This window comes from Theobroma cacao, chromosome 3, assembly GCF_053813885.1.
Source record: "Theobroma cacao isolate CCN51 chromosome 3, ASM5381388v1, whole genome shotgun sequence".
Lineage (NCBI taxonomy): Eukaryota > Viridiplantae > Streptophyta > Magnoliopsida > Malvales > Malvaceae > Theobroma > Theobroma cacao.
In genome coordinates, this window is record NC_142641.1 from 2,376,198 (window position 1) to 2,396,390 (window position 20,193).

Genomic DNA, 20,193 nt, shown 5'->3' on the forward strand with positions numbered 1-20,193 from the left:
CTACTTTTGAGATGCATAAATAATTAAATAATTACTATTTGATTGCATATAGGTTTTGAGTTACACTGGTGACATACACACCATGTCTAGAAGAGGTGGTAGTCTCGATACCTCCCATAGTGAAAGCGAGGGATCTCTAGATTCTATGGCTAGAAGCAAATGGCACCCTGATACAGGTGATTCGGAAGGTGGTCCGTCTCGAATTCCTGATAATAGAATTCTTAAGAACTTATCAGAATGGGTTCATAATAAGGGGAGCGTCGAGAGTAACGAGAATTTTGAAAGTGAGAGTAGCTCCAATACACCGAAAATTGAACAAGATTTCCTTTCGGAACAACCTGGAGAGCACCCTAGAGAATGGACGAGGGAAGAAATTGCAAGGGGATACATTCGTTCTAGGAAAAGTGCGACAGTAGTCCGACACTTTCCACCAGGCTGTGGGAGAAATGTAAGGGGACAACCAGAAAAGGATAAGGAGAAAGTAACAGTGGCAAGTAAACCCCTTAGAAAAGTGTCAAGTGTACGACATTTTCCTCCTAGTTGTGGAAGAAATGTTGCACCGGTGAGTGATGAAGAATATAGGAGAATACAACAAGCCTGGATTGAGGAGCAAAGGAAAAAATCTCAGGATGAGGAAAACCCGGAAGAGGATCTTTAAGAGGACTCGGAGTAGAATCTTCCGATAAGATCAGATTAAGATGATGATCCCAAGGACATGTAATATTTTCGTAGAATTTTACACTACCTTAACTCTAAGTAGATGTTGTGTAAAAGAGATAATAATTATCTATACAAAGAAGTAAAAATAGTTTGGCTTTTAAAGTATAGGACTAGAATGTATTATAAAATGGTTGTTTAAGTAACTGAAGGTATATGGGAATCTTTAGTATGATAGGGATAAATTGGTAATATAATTATTGAGGAAGGTTATAGAAGGAAGCAATAAGGTTATAAATGACATTCGGAATGGATAATGTGATTAAGTTAATGATTGTAATTTAAGCATGAAGGGATTATTCAGTGATGTTATGACACTATGAGGCAATAGTTGGGCTAAATATAACCCAATGAAGTTAAATTATGGAATATGGGGAATATAAAATTTTGATTCAGTAAGGATTGCGAGAATAAAGTGAGGAGAAAGTTGGGCTGTCTTCGTAGTTAATTATACCGAAAGTCAATAAAATTATTTGAGTATGAGACAAAGAAGATAGTTGGATAGGGATGACAATAAATTTGAGGAAAGTTGTAGATAGTAAGCAACTTATGTGTGGAGTAGTATATGTATCATGAATTTATTACACTGTATGGAAAGGATGTTTTGAAGTGGAATTTTATGAATGTTGATAAAAGTCAAAAGATGACATGAGATTAAAGTATTAATCTGGCTTAGTGTGTATGACAAGAAAATAGAAGGTACTTATACTTATGGAACTCATGATATATATCTAGAAGGGAAACCACTGGTTAAGAATGATTGATGTGGTGACTTTGAATGCGGACAAATAGCTTTGATGAGAAAATTTCCAATAGCTATAGTACTTTAGCATTGACTGTTCAATGTTATAATGCTTCGAATACCTCACGCTTATGATGCATGAGTAAAATGGGAGTGACATGATAATGAGCTTATAAATTGAATTTTGGTTATTGGTCATTGTGTTTTGTTATCTGGAGGTGTTGAATATTCTGGAGTATGTTTACCCAAATGAATTGAAAAACTTCTTTATTGCCTTGTATATAGGCATATAATTAAAAGAAAAAAATTGAAAGATTCTTGAAATGACTATATTGAGATGAGATACCAAATAATGAAAGTGTGAAGGAAGAATTACGAGACTGGTATAGGAAATCAGTTTATATAGAATATCATTACGAGAATTTGTAATATCTGTTTTGATACAGTAAAATGACAAGAGTTAGGAACAACATGAGGCTAATTGTGTGACACCCTAGAAACCTATGAAGATGAGTTAGGGATTGAATGGATGAGTACGTATTTATATACCTTTAAGATTAAGTGTTTTAGGAATACATAAACATCTTTGAGAAGAGATTATAATCATACACAGCAAGTATGAAACGTAAAATTTTTAAAACTTGCTGAGAAGCCTAACGGCTAAATCACAAGTTAAGGGATCACATGCTGTGAGACATAAGTTTAAGATAGATATTCCCAAGAAAATACTCAAGAGAAGTTTTACTCTGGATCTCGTTAAAGCAAGCACTAAGTTATGTGATTATAAAAAGGAAGCTGTAAGCTGAGAGTGATATTAGTATTAATATTGAAAAATACTTGAGGAGAATCTAGTTTTAAGTTTTACAATTTCAAGTACAATTTATAAATTAGTTAAGGAAGAATGATGTTATGTTCATATGAAGGAGTGGAACAAAGGATGATAGAAGTTGACCTTGAAAATGAAGCCAGATAATGAAACTTTCCTAATATATTATGGAAATTAAAATTCGAAAATGCTTAAGGCATACATGATTCAAATGGGTTTGAGTCTTAAGTGACAAATCAAAATCGTAATGCAAGAAAGATACAAGGTAATATAGAGGCATGAAAGATGATTAAGGATAAAAGGATGACTCTTAGGAATTGCGGTATTGCATGAGATGCAATGATCAAGTTAAGATAAATCTTTGAGGCATCAATAGGATTATAAAGCATACACGCATAATAGATTATAATTCAATGGAGATGACATTGTGATGAATGATATATAGTATAAGGAAACTCAAACATATGGTTGGAAATGATATGAATGATATGAAGTTATATACAAGTATAATAAGAAGGTTGACATGCACTATAAGAATTATTATATTGAAACTAGGATTGGGGTACGGATGAATAAAGGGGGAATGTAGTCCAAAGCATGTGAACACATGGATTCCTATATATGAAGAGAGATGTTGACATTTGAAAATGCATGTATATATGTATATATAAAATTGATAATTTTACTAACTGAAGTGAAGAATGGTTCTCGATAATTGGGAGATTTTGAAATAGTGTCCAGAGAGGTTAGTGAGCTAAAGTGTTAACGGACATGTAATGAACGATTAAAGTTATGAATGAGTTTGAAGGTAAACCTTGAATTGTTTAAGTTCTTAATGGAACTCTATTAAAGGAAGGGTCTGGACCAGTATAAGATGGATGAATCAAGGTTGAGAAATTTGGTACGGAGCGAATTAATAAAATGCTGATTAGGTATACATAAGTAAGTATGATATGTGATCGAAATCAGTATAATTGAGGTGAAGTTATGGTTCAAATTTAATAATGGTGATAAAGGCATGCTTAGTGTCTAGATATAAGAGATCATGGTTGTGAAAAGTATTACTGATCAGGTTCCAAAGGATGATAATTGCCATAAATAAAGCATTTAATTGAACTAAAGGTGAACGAGGTAAATAAATTGAATGTCCTTATAGAAGGAACAAGGAGTAGGATCATAGAAGGAGATTGATAACGCAACATCGACGGGAATTCGAGGACGAATTCTATTTAAGTGGGAGATATTGAAATACCCCATACTTCTGATATGGTGATAAATAAAGTTGAGCGAATGCAAATTGAAGTCAATTAAAATGTTTAAAAGTGATAAGAGACGAAAGGAGTAGTTTAGGATAAAATATTTCGCAAGTAAGAAAATAACAATAAAATAATAATAATTTTATCGGAGGAGAATTTGTGAGATAAAAGGCGATTCGGAAGTCAAGTGAGACATAATAAGGTATTTCAGGTACCAAGGAGACAAGATAAAATTTTTAAAATATTAATATTTAGTCGGATGTCGAAATTAGTCAAGAAGAAAAATCATATGGTTGATTCAAGTGGGGGAGAAGATGACAAGCCCGATTCTATAAAAATATTTATCATGACATACACGTGATGGATAGCATGTTTGCATGCTAAGAGAGTCCCAAAAAAAAAATTTTTTTACAAAAGTTGGTATTGTACCTAGAGGTACAACAAAGTTGATTTAAACCTTGAACTAGATCAAATAGAGAATTTATGATGAAATTAAGAATTTTAAAGTCCCAGAATGGTTTAATATGGTGATTCGAAATTTGAGGATCAATTTGGAGTCAAACCGAAATTTTCGCTATCTAGGGGCAAAATGGCCATTTGCCACCTGGGGACAAAATGGAAATTTTTAGAAAAGATTTTTGGCCCCATTTGACTTATTGGAGTAAGATTTGAGGTTTAGAAGTGAAAAATTTTAATTTCGATATAATTTAGAGAAAAAAGGTAAAATGGTAATTTTGCCACACAAAATCAAAAATTTAATTTTTGAAAGGATTTTGATCAAATTTAATTATTTGGAGTGTGAACTGAGTATGAGGAGTGAAAATTATGCATTATGGCAAATTTTCAATTTTTTGGGGCAAAAATGTAATTTTTGAAAAGTTTAGGGGCAAAAGTGTAATTTTGAAGAATTTGCTCCACCAAAACTTTGAAAAAATCTGAAAATTTCACTTAAGACTTGGATAAGTCAAAGGGAATGCATGGTGGAAAAAGTAGGACAAGCGGATGGCTAAAAAAAAATGAATTAATAAAATATTCAAAATATGAATAAAATAATATGATTTCATTAAACAATAAAAAGGCATAAAAAAATCAGCCCACCCATTCTTCTTCTTCAACATTCGGCCAAGCAAGAAACAAGAGAGAGAAAGGAGAAAATAAAAACCTAGCCAAGAAATTTAAAGGGAAAATAGGTGGAAATTCAAAAATCAAGTGAAAAAAGGTAACATTTCTTAAATTTGTCTTGTGCTTTACCTTTCCCATGCATTTTTCATCATTTTTCATGGTTGAATCATGTGATTTGAGGATGATTTCAATTCTGGTCATATGGGTTTAGAGAGAGAAAGTTGTTAGATAAATTTGATTTTGAGCTATGTTAGTGTTTAGTGTTAGTTTAGCATGTTTATGAGTAAAACAACAAGAAAAATATTTATCTTCTCCATGAATTTCTCTAGGTCGAATCTAGCCAGTGGTATGTGAGGATGAGGTTGACTTTATTTTAAGAGAATTGGGTGAAAAAATGATGAATTATGAGGTTGGAAATTAAATGGGAATTTTCGGTGCAATAAATTAAAATTTTTACCCACTAGGGGTAAAAGCGCAATTTATAGTCCGGACTGATAAATTGGACCAAATTCACAGTCATTGAGGTATTGTGGATATAATTGGATAATTGAAACTGAAATGGATGGAATTGGAGTCGAATTGGGGATTTTAGGAATTTACACCGTGTATAGGCGAGTTAGGTCAGACACCGCAATTAAGTAATTGTCTAGACATTTCAAATCCTATCTAGTGCATACGCATGGATAAGAGCCTGAAATAATTTATGATAAATTGACACAATTTATTGAATTTTGTATCATGGATTATGGGTAGGTGGTGAGTCAATTGTTTTGGGTAAGAGACTGCACCCGAGAGCGGAAAATAGAAGTATTTCTACTCCTAATACTGTGAGTAAACTTATTAGCATCTTAATTATCTAGAGTAGTTTTATACAATTGTGTGATTTTATAAAAAATGAGTTTAAATGGTAAGTTGCTATGTTTTAAGAGAAATTGTGATTTTATAAAATGATTTTATAAATTTTCTGAAAAATCGAATATTGGTTTTGAAAATAGAGTAATTGGAAACTGCCTGCTTGTGTTGTAAATTTATGGTTTTAAATTGAATGGCTTATGACAATGTATGAGCATGAATGGCTAAACTGATTTTGGTGTCAGAATTATTTGTATTGTGTATTCAGCCTTGAGAGGCTAGATTGCGATAAATTGTCATGCCATGCTAGAATGAATTTTATTGAATTGGTGGAGTATATATTAATTATTTACTGCAGAGGGGATTCCGCGGACCAGCCTATTAGAGGGGCACGGTAAACTCCAGTATATTTTTACCCCGAACGGAGAGGCGCATAGGGTATCTCCTGGGGTAAAGCTTAGGGTTCACTTCACGCTAAACCACCACGTGAAGGGGAACTCAGCCAACGCCAAGGAACGACTGTATTTTTCTCAAACTAAAAATATATTTTAAGTGTATATGAAATTTTAATAGCCTTGGCGGACTCGGTTGGATGCCCTGCGCAAGGTATCACTGAGTATGAGTTTTGGCACGAGCCAAAGTTTTAAGAAATTCATAAGCCAAGTTGATTACTCGATTTATATGGATTGATTTTATTTGGTTGAAATGAACTGAAAGGTAATGAAATTACAATATGATGACTTATTTTAATTGTCTCCATTTACTCGGCTTTAGATACTTTTGATGGTATCTGTTTACTCACTGGGATTATAAAATCTCACCCCTTCTTCCTATACATTTTTCAGGCTCAGGACAGTTTGTAGATAGTCGAGTAGGACGAGAACTAAGGTCGGAACTGCATTATAAAAAGTAAGAGTTCACAGTCTTACATCCTCTTGGTCAATTGGGGCCCACGTGTCATTGCAGATCAAAACTTATATTTTGGTTATCTGTATTTCTATTCATACAATTTTTACTTTACTTTCATGTACGAAAAATTATTTACGAATATTTCTATAAAAATTTATTTTATGAGAAAATAGAATATTTTATTGATTATTTTTGAATAGTACTAGTTGTTAACAATTTACTTTCAAATGAACGTTTTAGATACTTATTTTGTTTTTAAATCATTAAATATATATTTTCTGCTTACCTACTACATTTTTAGCAAGTTTTGAGATTTTTGACGAAAAATTACGAAAATGCCCCTATGAGCCAAAAAATAATATTTTATTGTTCTTATTTGAAAATGACTTATGATTTTTTTTAAATGCGAGATTTAATAATTGTTGCTCACCGGAGAGATGCGGAAGTTGATGCTAAGCCTTGCGGGATTTCGATCGGCATTCAGGGTGAAGAATGTCTGTCGAGGCCTCGCGGCGGTTGTCACGGGCTCGATGGGGAGTTCCGGGTCGTGACAATTAGCCTTCCTTCTTATCCTCCTCGGAACTCTCTGTTCCTTTATCTACATCTCTCGATCAAACCAACTCAAAAATGGCCGAAAACTTCCTCCCGATCCCCACCCCCTGTCGGTAATCAGTAACCTCCATCTACTAGGAAAGCTTCCACACAAGGGCGGAGCCTCCTTATGGCCCCCCCTAAAACTTTTAAAATCTTTTTCATAACATATAAAAAATTTTAAATTTTTTTGTATATTATATTATTAGCTCTTTCAAAATAACTAAATATCAGCTATGCGTTGCACACGGACCCCTTTGCACCCCCTTTCTTTGCTTCAACATCTTTTCTTTCTATTTATCTGCTCTCCACATGGTAAACCATGAACTCTTTGCACCCCCTGCTCTTCCTCTCTCTTTGCTTCGAAATCTTTTGTCTTTCTTTCTCTATACTCCACGTGGTCAATTCTGAAAAATCGGTGTTCTTTTAAATATACTAGACTATTATCTTTATAAACTCAACATAAAATAATAAGGTATTGTCGTAACGTGCGGGTCCAGAAACCCGACCACTAGACACGAGTGAAAACTCTAAACCTAGGAGTCACCACCAATCTTTTTTACTAGGTGTGATTGGCCACCTATTGACTCGATTCTAATCGACAGAGTCTTAATTAGATTTAAGCCTGCCGAAAGAATCTTAAACTGGTCTACATTTTTCGAGATCTAGGTTTGAGAGTACGGTTACGCCCAGGGAAGGATTAATACCCCGGAACGCCCGATCCATGAACGGTACCATTTTTAGATTATCCTATTAGGCTTTATTTTTTTAAGTTTATTTTATTTCCTTAGCTATTATTTACTTATTTTATCTCCAATTTTATTAAATAATTTTATTTGATTCTAAAATGAAATGCAAGTGTGAGGTAAGATGAAATGCATGGCGTGAGATAAAAAATGTCGGACGAATAACCTTTTATCGAGAACGTTCTCCCGAATCCGCCCATCATATTGGTGGGATCCGGGGTATTCTCTCACCTAGAGAATTATCCGAGGAACTCATCTTCGCAAATTCAACGAATAAATCCCATCATCGGGACTGTCGTACGTTTTTTCTTTAAAAATAATGTTTTCGTGCATAATGAACCTAAGACGAGTAAAAGCCTTTTATTAAAGCTGTTTCTCGAGCCCTCCCATCATACTGGTGGGACCCGGGGACATCTTTTCACCTAGAAAACTTTTCAAGAAATATTCACTTTCGCAAGATTCTCGGAAGATCCCATCATCGGGGCTTAACTCGCAAACAAAAAATACTTATATGCAATAATATGCATGATGCAATATATATGTATGCTATGCTCGCGCAATTATCTATTTTTATCATTATCATTTTCTAGTTATTATTTTATTTTATTTTTTTATTATTACGTCTTTTTATTATTATTTTTTCATACTTTATATTTTTTATTCAAAGATACTTTATAAATTGTATATAATTCCATGTTATTTTAGTGAACAAAAATTTTATTTTTCTTTTACTATTATTTATTATTTTATGTTTTATATCTCTTTATTATTATTATATTTTTTAGAAGCAATCTTTTATTCAAACCTAATGTCTAATATATCCATATTTTAATTCCTTTTTTTCCTTTCCTATCTTCTATCTTCATTTCTTTTGCACAATATTTATTAATTCATAGTTTGTACCACTTGACATTTAATGCTTAATTTTAAATTAGTTATTGTTTTGGATTTTTTTCTTATTTTTTTTATTGATTTGTCTATTTATTTAATGTCATGTATATTACATTTTCACAAATTTATTATTTATTTTATATATTTGAATTATTATTACTATTATTTTTATTATTATTTATTACTATTATTTTTTATTTTGAATCTATTATTATATTTTATTACTTTTTTTGAATAATTTTTGTGTAATCAAATTTTTATTTGTAAGAATTTCAGGATCTTGAAATCGAGGTCTTCCCATCGTATTGGTAGAGCCTTCATTCGAATTCCGAACCCAAGAAAAATTAGCTCGGGATTACGACTTCTCGCGTCCCGACCGATCCTCTTATCATCGGTATCAAATTGAATAATATTTTCATTAATAATTCTTTATCTTATCCTATTTTCATTCTCTCTCCATTTGTATCCATCTCCCTTTTGTATAAAACTATTTTTTTCACCTAATTTCATATTTTCATATTTTGTTTCATCACATTTTAATTCTAGCTCTTCCTAATTTATTTTCACTTCTATTATCTCTACATAAAATTTTCATGACTATGTATCTCGTATATATGTCCCACATTTCATCCTTTCCCACACTTATATTTTTTTTAAACAAATATTCTAAATCCAAATATGTGCATATATTATTAATCTAAGTAAATCTATTTTTACCATTAAATGTTTACTTTTCCTGTCAAATCCTGCTTTGTAAAATAATTATAATGTCATTCACATGTTCGATAGAATGTTTGTATATTTAGGAAGTTCGAGAAATCGTTAAAAGACAATATTGCCCTAATGGTACCATTAAGTCGATTAAGTCTCGAACTAGTTCAAATAGAAATTTTAAGGTGAAATTAAGAGTTTCACAGTTCAAGGATGACTCAAAATGGTAATTAGGAGTTCGAGGATCAATTCGGAGTCAAACCGGAATTTTCACTATCTAGGGGCAAAATTGTAATTTTTTCATCCGCGGATAAAAATTGAGATTTTGAGAGAATTTAGATCACATTTGATAAATTGGAGAATGGTATGAGTATAAGAGATGAAAAATATGTCTATGGGCAATTTTTCAATTTTTGGGGTAAAAATGTAATTTTTCACTTTACAGGGGTAAAAGTGTAATTTTTAAAAATTTACTCCACCAAAACTTTGAAAAAGTCTAGAAATTTCATGGAAGACATGGATAAGTGAAGAGTATTGACTGGTAGAAAAAGAAAGTCAAAAAGATGGCTAGAAAAAAATAAAATAATAAAATATTCAAAAGGTAAATAAAATAATAATATTTTATTAAGCCTATTAAAAGGCTTGAAAATTTCAGAATTCTTCATTGGGATGGTCAGCCAAAACCAGCAGGAGAGAGAGAGAAATAAGCACAAACCCTAGAGTGAGAAAATTCAAAGAAAAAGTGTGATTTTCAAGAAATCAAGTGTTTAAAGGTATGATTTTTCAAGCTTAGCTTAAGATTTATCATTTCTATGCATTTCTCCTTATTTTCCATGGTTAAATTATGTGTTTTGATGATGGATTCAAATCTGATCATATGGGTTTAGAGAGAGAAAGTTGTTAGATTAATTTGATTTTGAACTATGTTAGTGTTTTAAGTTAGTTTAGCATATTTAGAAACAAAACAACAAGAAAAGAATTCATTTTCCTCCATTACCATTATTGGCTGAATTTTCTAGGGGAATATTGGCTGATGATCTTGATGTTTATTTGAGGAATTATGATGAACAATGATGAATTATGAGTCTAGAAAAATAATGAGAATTTTCGGAGCAAAAATATGAATTTTTACCCATTAGGGGTATTTTCATAATTTGCTATCGAGATTGATAATTTGCACCACACTGAGAAACATTAAGTCAATTTGGGTGCAATTGAGGTATAGAAACTGAAAAAAATTAATTTGGAGTTTAAACGGACGCGTATATCGATTTAATCGGGTAATAGGCCGAATTAGGTCAGCACCGCATTTAAGCGGTAGTCGGATAAGTTGTTTATCATATCATACATATATACCGAGCCTGAATTGATTTTATAATGGTCAAGTATTGATGTGGTGAATTATGTATTGTACATTATGGATAGGTGGTGAGCAAATTACACTGGTAAAAGTACAGAAATTGTGCTTGAAGACTGGGATTAGGAGTACATCGACTCCTAGAACTGTGAGTGGATAACTTATCATCTTAAATATCTAGAGTTATTATACTTGTTTGATGCTTTTATTGAATGGTGAGCTTAAATTATTAAATATTATGTTTTCTAATTAAAATATTTTTTAATTAAAATATTTTTTAATAAAAATGAGATTTATACTGGTTTTGAAATCAAATATTGTTTTGAGAAAATTGAGTATATGGAGACTGTGTTGAAATTTATGATTTTATATGCTATTGAAATTGGGGCTTATGACACTATGGTAGCATGATGGCTAAATTTTTGGGGTTGGCATGAAATATATGAACAGTTTTGGATTGGTCTCGGTAGACTGAATTACATTTTATTCGCCATATTATGCTACTAAAATTTTTATGGGTCTGGTGGTATATTAAACGGTCACTGTAGTGGTGGGGGTTTCCGTGGACTGCCTATGAGATGGGCACAGTAACCCAATTATATATTTACCTCCGGGGGGAGATGTTGGATGAAGTATCTCCTGAGGTAAGATTTGAATGCACCTCACGGTCACTGCAGTGGTGGGGGTTTCCGTGGATTGCCTATGAGAGGAGCACGGTAACTCAATTATATATTTACCTCCGGGGGGAGATGTTAGGTGAAGTATCTCCTGAGGTATGATTTGAGTGCACCTCACGTTCGGGCCACCACGTGAGTGTGAGACTCAGCCAACGCCAAGGAACAACTGTGTGTTAGATGTGAAAACATGTTTATGGGTATGGGTCATTGAACAGCCTTGGCGGTCTCAATGGGATACCTTGACGAAGGTAACCGCGAGAATAATTCTAGCAGGGTCCAAGTTTAAGAAATTCATAAACCAGGAAATTTTGATGAAAAGAAATTATTTGGTATAGATTGAAACGAATTTTGTGTTATGAACATTATTTAGATATAACGTTTTTATATTATCTCCGTCTACTCGGCTTTAGATGCTTTTGATGGTAATTGTTTACTCACTGGGATTATTTAATCTCACCCCTCTTCTTATCCATTTTTCAGGCTCAGGACAGTTTGTTGATAGTTGATTAACACGAGAATTAATCTCGGAGTTGCATCATAGGAAGTAAGGGTTCGTAGCTCTACACCTTTTTGATTAGTTGGGGGCCCACGTGTCACTGTAAACGAAATTTCATACTTTAATTATCTTTATTACTATATGAATAAATTTATTTTACTCTTACGTTACAAAAGTTATTTTAGGAAGACTTTGAAAATATTGTGTTTTAAGAAAATAGAATATTTTATTTAATATTTTTATTATATTCAAATAGCTATAATTTTACTTTAAACGAATGTTTTAGACTTCAAAATTTAATTTAAATCATGAAATATGTGTTTCCACTTACATATTACATTTTTACGGATTTCGAAATTTCAAAAAAAAATAACGAAAATGCCCTTGTGAGCTAGAAAATAATATTTTGTTGTTTTGAGTTGGAAACAACTTATGATTTCTTAAAATGCGAGATTTAATAATTGTCGCTCACCGGGAAGATGCGAAAGTTGATGCTAAGCCTTGCGGGGTTTCGATCGTCATTCGGGGTAATGAGTGCTTATCGAGACGTCGCGGCGGTTATCACGGGCCCGATGAAAGTTTCGGGTCGTGACATTTCCCATATTTACTACTTAAATAAATTCATTAATCTTTTTAATAATTAAATGTTTATTTATTTCTCTATATATATTATGCTTATATCTGTTTTTATAGTTAAATAACTATTTTATCTGATTTTATTATTATTATATAAAATATATATACTCTTATGTTTTTACATACTCTCATTTTTTTACCATCATTTTTTGGTATCATTAAATGTACTTTTTTTATATATTTTTTATATTATTTTTTTCAACATTTTTTTTTAATTTCTATTTTTCTCTTAACATTTAATCATTTAATCATTTTTTATATGTATCTTATATTTTATTCTACTTAATAACCTACTAAAACTAATTTGTCTTCCTACCTAACATTGGGCCCAGCACAACCACAAAGACCAAATCAGAAAAGCAAAAGATTTACCTTTTATGGGCTAAAAGCGGCCTATGACAACCAGCCCACTCCTACTGATCCGCTTCCCCAAGGCCCACAGAACCTCCTCCAAAATGCACCGTTTTTGTGCTTAAGGTGCAGCTCCTTTGCCTCCCAGAACTACGTCATTTGGCACCAAATCTGGCTTCCTTTAAATGGCACCGTTTAGTTGTCACGACCCGAAACTCCCATCGAGCTCGTGACAACCGCCGCGACGTCTCGATCGACATTCATCATCCGAAATGTCAACCGGAACCTCGCAAGGCTTTAATATCAGCTTCTCATTTCCCCTGTGGGTAATTGTTTCCAAATACCACATTCTAAAAGATTTTAAACTGTTTCCAACTTAAACAAATAAAATAATAATTTCCGTCTCACAGGGGTGTTTTGGTCATTTATCTCAAAAATCTCAAAATCATCTAAAAATATAGTATGTAAGTGGAAAACACATATTTCATAATCAAAAATAATTTTGGATGTCTAAAACATTCGTTTAAAATAGAATTATGACTGTCATAATAAAATAAAAATATTAAATAAAATATTCAATTTTCAAATAAAACGATATTTTAAGAACACTGCATAAATAATTTTTATAGCGTAAAAGCAAAATAAATTCTTACATACCGTAATACAGATAACCAAAGTATAGAATTTAATTTACAGTGACACGTGGGCCCACGAATGACCAAAAGTATCAAAGAAATGAACCTACAGTCTTTGGATGTGGCAAGTTCAGCTGTAATCCTCGCCGATATCAGTTATCTACAATCTATTCTGAGCCTGAAATGGGTGAAAATGAGGGTGGTGAGATTATAAAATCCCAGTGAGTAAACAAATATTACTCAAAATATCTAAAATCGAGTAAAAGGAGACTATTAAAATATTTTATCAAACTGTAATTAATCATCTTTCAACTTATTTCAACCAAATGAAATCAATTTATTTAAAGCAAGTAATCGGTATGGCTTATGAATTTCTTAAAAGGCTTGGCTCATGCCAAAAATTATTATCATACTCAGTTATCTGGGATACCTTGGCCGAGGGCTATCCCAACTGAGTCTGCCAAGGCTATTAGAAAGTCGTATTTTTATTTTGAAAACATGGTCATTCCTTGGCGTTGGCCGAGTTCCCCTTCATGTGGTGGTTTGGCATGAAGTGAACTTTAAAGTTATACCTCGGGAGTTACCTTACTCGCCTCTCCAATCGAGGTTATAACAGAATTCCGTGCCCTTCTAATAGGCTAGTCCACAGAACCCAGTCCACTGCAGCAGGTCAAAGCCACCATACAATAAAATTTTGACAGCATGACATGGCTAATATATTACTACCTAGCCTGCAAGGGTAAAATAAAGCAATTCATACAATTCATAAAAAACACAGCCCAGCCAGTCATGCCAATACAATAACATAAGTCATTAATTCAATTTTAAATTTACAACATATCAGTGGTATCCAATTACTCTATTTTCAAAATCGTTATTTCGTTTCAAGACAATTTATAAAATATTTTCATTTAAACTCATTTTGTTTACAAAACATAAAAATTTACCATTTGAACTCATTTTCATAAAATTCACCAAAACCGAATAAAAACATACTTTAGATAATTAAAATTATGGTAAGGTTACTCACCGTGTCTAAAGTGGGGATTTTCGAAATACTCAGACTACTGGTCCTCGGGTGTAATTTTCTTACCTTTATCGGAGGACTCACCACCTTGACACAGTATAAAATCGAGAAATTCACCACATTGGTACTAAATTGAAATTAAACTAATTTAGACTACTAATGCTTGATATGGAATGCAAAAATGTCTAAATTTTTGCCTAAATGCGGTGTTAGCCTATTTCGGTTTTTTACCCGATAAATCGATATACGCGTTCGTTTAAACTCCAAATTAATTTTTTTCAGTTTCTATACCTCAATTGCACCCAAATTGACTTAATGTCTCTCAGTGTGGTGCAAATTATCAATCCCGATAGCAAATTACGAAAATACCCCTAGTGGGTAAAAATTTATATTTTTGCTCCGAAAATTCCCATTATTTTTCTAGGCTCATAATTCATTATTATTCATCATAATTCCTCAAATAAACATCAAGATCAGCAGCCAATATTCCCCTAGAAAATTCGGCATAATGGGTTTCAATGGGAGAAAATTATATCTCTAGCTTATTTTTGCTATATTTCAATATAACTTAACTAAAATCACTTAATTCAATTAAAATCAACCAAAAATCAAGCTCAAAACTCATCCATGGAGGTTTGGCCAGCATGGGTGTCCATACCCACTTTCTAATTTTGCATGGAAATGAGAAAAAAATGCATGGGTAGTGAAAATCACAAGGAAAATCAATGAAATTTACCTTTTCAATGCTTGATTTCTTGATTTCTCTTGATTTTCCCCAAATTTTCAGGTAGGGTTCTTATTTGTTTTTTTTCTCCCTTTTCTCCCCTGGTTTGGACGGCTGAAGAAGATGAGAATTCTGGAATTTTTACCTTTTTAAAGGCTAAAATAATATAATATTATTTTATTTATTTTTTTAATATTTTATTAAGTCCTTAAATTCTAGCCATCCATTTGTTTTCAAATTTTCACCATACACTTGTCCCACATATCCATAGCTTAGATAAAATTCTCAGACTTATCCAAAGTCTTGGTAGAGTAATTTTTAAAATTTACACTTTTGCCCCCGTAAAAGTCAAAAATTACATTTTTGCCCCAAAAACTGAAAAATTGCCCATAGACATATTTTTTATCCCTTACACTCATACCATTCTCCAATTTATCAAATTTGATCTAAATTCTCTCAAAATCTCAAATTTTGTCCGTAGGTGGTAAAATTACGATTTTACCCCTACACTCTAGAAATCACTGGAATTAAACTTTTTCACTGCCAAACCCTCAAATTATACTCCAATAAGTCAAATGGGGCCCAAAAAAAAATTCTTTTCTAAAAATTCCCATTGTGTCCCTAGGTGGTAAATGACCATTTTGCCCCTAGACAGTAAAAATTTCGGTTTGACTCCAAATTGATCCTCTAACTCCAAATCACTATATTAAACCATTTTGGGACTTCAATATTCTTAATTTCATTTAAAATTCTCTATTTGATCTAGTTCGAGGCTTAAATTAACTTAATTGTACCATTTGGTACATTGTCGTCTTTTAACGATTTTTCTTTCGGGGCTTTCCAAGTATGCAAGCATATTTTCAATCATATGAATGACATGAAAAGTATTTTATAAGGTCGGGCTTGACATTAGTAGTCTTAAACCCTTTCTTTCCTCTATTCTCACTTCATTTTTTCTCTTCCATTTCTCTCTCACCACCTGCTTCTCTCCCATCTCTCTAACTTCTCAACCGGCGGCTTCCATATCAATGGCCACCGCCCAACCGGATCTCCCTCCTTTCGCCGGCTATCTCAAATGACCGACCCTCTCTATGCCCACCGGCGACAAGACCCAATGCTTCCCTTTCGCTAGTCTTTTCACTCTCTCTTAATCGGTAGCCCCCAAAACTCAAGATCTTCCCCAAGAAAAAAAAATCATTGATCGGCTCTTTATCTTTCTCCCTCTCTACTGCCGGCATCGATTTCCTTTCACCCAAGCTCTAAAAAGCAACACCTCCACCACCGGCGGCATAAAAGCATAGCCTTCCTTTTTTTCTAACCGGCGGCGACAAATAATGTTGACTACTCACCAGCGGCGGCGCAAAAACTCCCCCCTAAAGCCTTCCTATCCCGCCGATCCCTACGGCCCCTAACTACCCACCAGCGGTGGTGCAAGTATCCCTAAAAATCAAAATAAAAAAAAATCCCCCCAAAACCTGGTTACTCTCCTCCTTCTGTGGTGTATTTTTGACTGATTTTTTTTTGTTTTTTTTATGCCTTTTTTTTTATTTGTGGGTTGTTGTGGCTGCTAGAAAATTATGATTTTCTCTGGTTGCTATTTGTTGCTAGGATTTTCTAGGGTTTTTTTTTATTCAGTTTTTTTTTTTGCTCCTTTTGTAGCTGCTATAGTGCCTCCCTTTATACACTCGGTTTTTGGCTGAGTATATCATTCCACTACTTTGCTAGACGCGAGTTTTTCGCATCCGCACTCTACCAGTCATACACATTTTTTCATTTTCATTTCATTTTCTTTTTTTTTTTTGTAAAATATAGTGTCTACAGGTATTGATAACGCAATTAAAACCAGAACTCAATAAACAAAATTTCTATTTAATAAAATATTTTCAAGTATTTATAAATATCTCCAATTCATGACTATAATATCAACTAGATTATGGTCCGTCCGTTGCACACGGGTCTCTTTCTATCTGTTTTTTTTCTTTCTCTTTTTACCTCTCTTTTTCATTTTTTTTTCCTATGCCCTTCACGTGGTTGGTTAAAAGAGGAAGCCCCAAAGGGGCTTCTTTTTATGTATGTTATAGAATTGTCACCTAGGATCTACGAAGTATAAATCTTGCAAACAAAATGCTTATATAGAAGGGTAGATAGAAAGTTAATTTGGGAAAACTAATCTTGAAAACAATATTGAAAATTTGAAGTCTTGAAAACAAATTTGAAACAGAAATATTGAAACTCCAAAGAAAGAGAATATGAAAATTTGCAACTTTTATTTCAAAAAATCTTTTATAAAGAAATTCATAAACAATATTGTTGAAGATGCCTTTAACAAACAATATTGAAAATTGTTACAAAGTTTCATTAAAATTTCGAAAGTTTCTACTATCTTTTTGAATTTTGACGAAAATCCCTTACAATCTTTAAAGATGCTTTTTCAATTTTAGTCTTGTCGCTCGGAGAGTCCAGTGGCTTTTTCAAAGAGTCATTTGGCTTCTAACATGCTTTTCCAAAAGATGCTTTTGAAAGTGCTTTATTATTATTATTATTAAAGTGGTACCCCATTTCGTCGTGAGTGTTAAATTTTTTATTAAAAATAATTTAAAATTATATAATATTATAAATAAAAATAAAAATAATTAAAAAGAAATAATTTTAAATTTAAAAATATTATAAACAATAGTTATAATAATAATTTTAAAATAATTATTTAAAAAATTATTTTTTAAAAATTTTCTCATCTCTTATTAAGCAAAATTTTTTTATTTAAATAATTCTTTTTGAAAACATTTGATTTTTTGTATCTTAATATATGCTAATGTTGATTGATCAATTAATTAACAATTTCAATTATTCAAGATGATGATCTTGAATAGGGTATGGTGGTGCAATATAATTTATAGTTCTGATTGTACATAGAGGAAAAAAGCTTAGTTTATTGTCGCAAGAACTTCAACTCTTGCAAGAACAATGGGCAATAGGAGGCAATTTATGAGCAACAACTGAACAATCATTCATTAACAGAGAACAGAAACATGAGTCGGATTGGAGGATAAATCAGTTTAATTAAAAAGAAAAAATATTCAAGATAAATCTAAGAGATATAGCGCATTTTATTTATTTAACTATTAGTGTTTAGGTTGAGAAATTTAAAATATTAATAATATATTTAAAGTATTAATAATTGATAATTTAAATATTAATATTTTAAATTATAATTTAATTATTAATATGTGAAAATATTAATATTTTATTTATAATTTAAATATAATTATAATTAAAATATTAATTAATTTTTAAATTTAAAATATCAATTTTTTATAATATATAATTAACAACTTAAACTTTTTATTTTAAATTCTTTTTTACAATCAAAAGGAATATTTTGATCCTCTCAATGTTAGAGACTATTCCCCCAACTATGAAATAAAAAATATCATAAAAAGTTTAATTAAATTTTGATTTTCGGTGATTTTAAAAAATAGTTATTTTGAGAGACATTTGCCAACGAAACTATGAAAAACAAAATTTATGGGTGGAAAGTAAAAGGAATTGAGAAGCCGACAAAAGAGAAGGGAAAGAAAAAAAGAGCAAGTGAAAAACAAAGAAAGGGGATTGTTATTCTAATAATAAACCCTCGTTAATAATGTATGCATCACAATCCATAGAATTTTATTAAAAAAATATAATATATTTGTCCAAACTAAAAGGAAAAATCAAGTTTCCCTATTTGTATTAAATGTTTTGTCGTCATTTTATAAATAACTAAAAATAAAGTTTTTTAAAAAATTTAAATAACTATTTTAAATTATAAATATTTATTTTTAAAAGTTTTTAATTTGTAAATTTACTTATCAACGAAATGACACTTTGAGGAGTGTGAAAGGTTCTGGGTTTTTTTTGAAGGAAGGCAGAGGAATGTGAGAAGCTGACGCTTTCAGGTGGAGGACATGAGAAGAGAAGGAAAACAACAAGGCAAGACGAAAACAAAGAACATCGTGTTAAACAACAGAGCAAGCTGTATAGCACTCACTCTCACACCAGAGCTTTGCATCATGTGTCAGAATCATAGGTCACCCAAGACAAAACAGGATGTGACGTGCGTCAAATAAAACACATGGGGTCGGGGCCACTTGCTCAGTTATTATTGTACTATAAAGTTTAAAACGGGAGAGCTTTTCTTTCATTCAAATATAAAGAATTTAAGCACACGATTTCCATATTCCCTTGTGATGCAATGCAAGTCTTCATTTTGTATGGTCTCCAGTGAAAGTCTGATCCTCCCTGTTCTGCTTCCATTTGCTTTCCACTCTCGCGCCAAGCTTCTTCATGAACGTTGAATGTGTGCAGACTGCTTTGTACATTATGGCGTGCTCGATTATTTTGTGATAAAGACAAGACTGGATAGCTTTCATTGACGTGTGCAGACTGGTTTTGTCCATTTACGAAGGAAGACTTACCAAAAGTGAGTCTTCATTTTTACCCTTTCACTAAAGTGGTGCCCCATTTCGTGTGGGTGTTAAATTTTTTATTATAAATACTTTAAAATTATATAATATTATAAATAATAATAATAATAATTAAAAAATAATTTAAAATTTAAAAATACTATAAATAATAGTTATAATGATAATTTAAAGATAATTATTTTAAAAAAATTTTAATATTTTCTCTTCTCTTATTAAGCAAAAATTTTTATTTAAATAATTTTTTTTGAAAACATTAGATTTTTTAGATCTTAATATATGCTAATGTTGATATAATCATATTTTGGTAATTACATGATTCTAATAGTGAAATCAAATTCATATTGAGAAAATATAATATTTTAAAAGTAATTATTGATAAGCTACATAATTGATACAATAAAATTATAAAAATAAAATAAAATTTTTTGAAAGTCAAAATAAAATGAATATTAATTATACTTATT

General features: G+C 31.7%; 2 long non-coding RNA genes across 3 annotated transcripts; one reads left to right on the forward strand and one right to left on the reverse strand.

The window, feature by feature from the left end:
* Positions 1–4,646: 4,646 nt before the first annotated feature.
* On the forward strand, positions 4,647–9,104 carry LOC148763452 (uncharacterized). Its single transcript, XR_016025278.1, has 4 exons — positions 4,647–4,760; positions 5,417–5,490; positions 6,361–6,424; positions 8,929–9,104. It is a non-coding gene; the product is annotated as an uncharacterized LOC148763452 (long non-coding RNA).
* Positions 9,105–13,494: 4,390 nt separating this feature from the next.
* LOC148763453 (uncharacterized) lies at positions 13,495–15,409 on the reverse strand. Of its 2 annotated transcripts, none has more exons than XR_016025489.1 (4): positions 15,279–15,409; positions 14,546–14,629; positions 14,100–14,246; positions 13,495–13,693 (listed from the first exon to the last, which is right to left on the reverse strand). It is a non-coding gene; the product is annotated as an uncharacterized LOC148763453 (long non-coding RNA). The 2 variants fall into 2 exon arrangements; XR_016025490.1 differs by having other exon boundaries at positions 14,088–14,246.
* Positions 15,410–20,193: the final 4,784 nt, after the last annotated feature.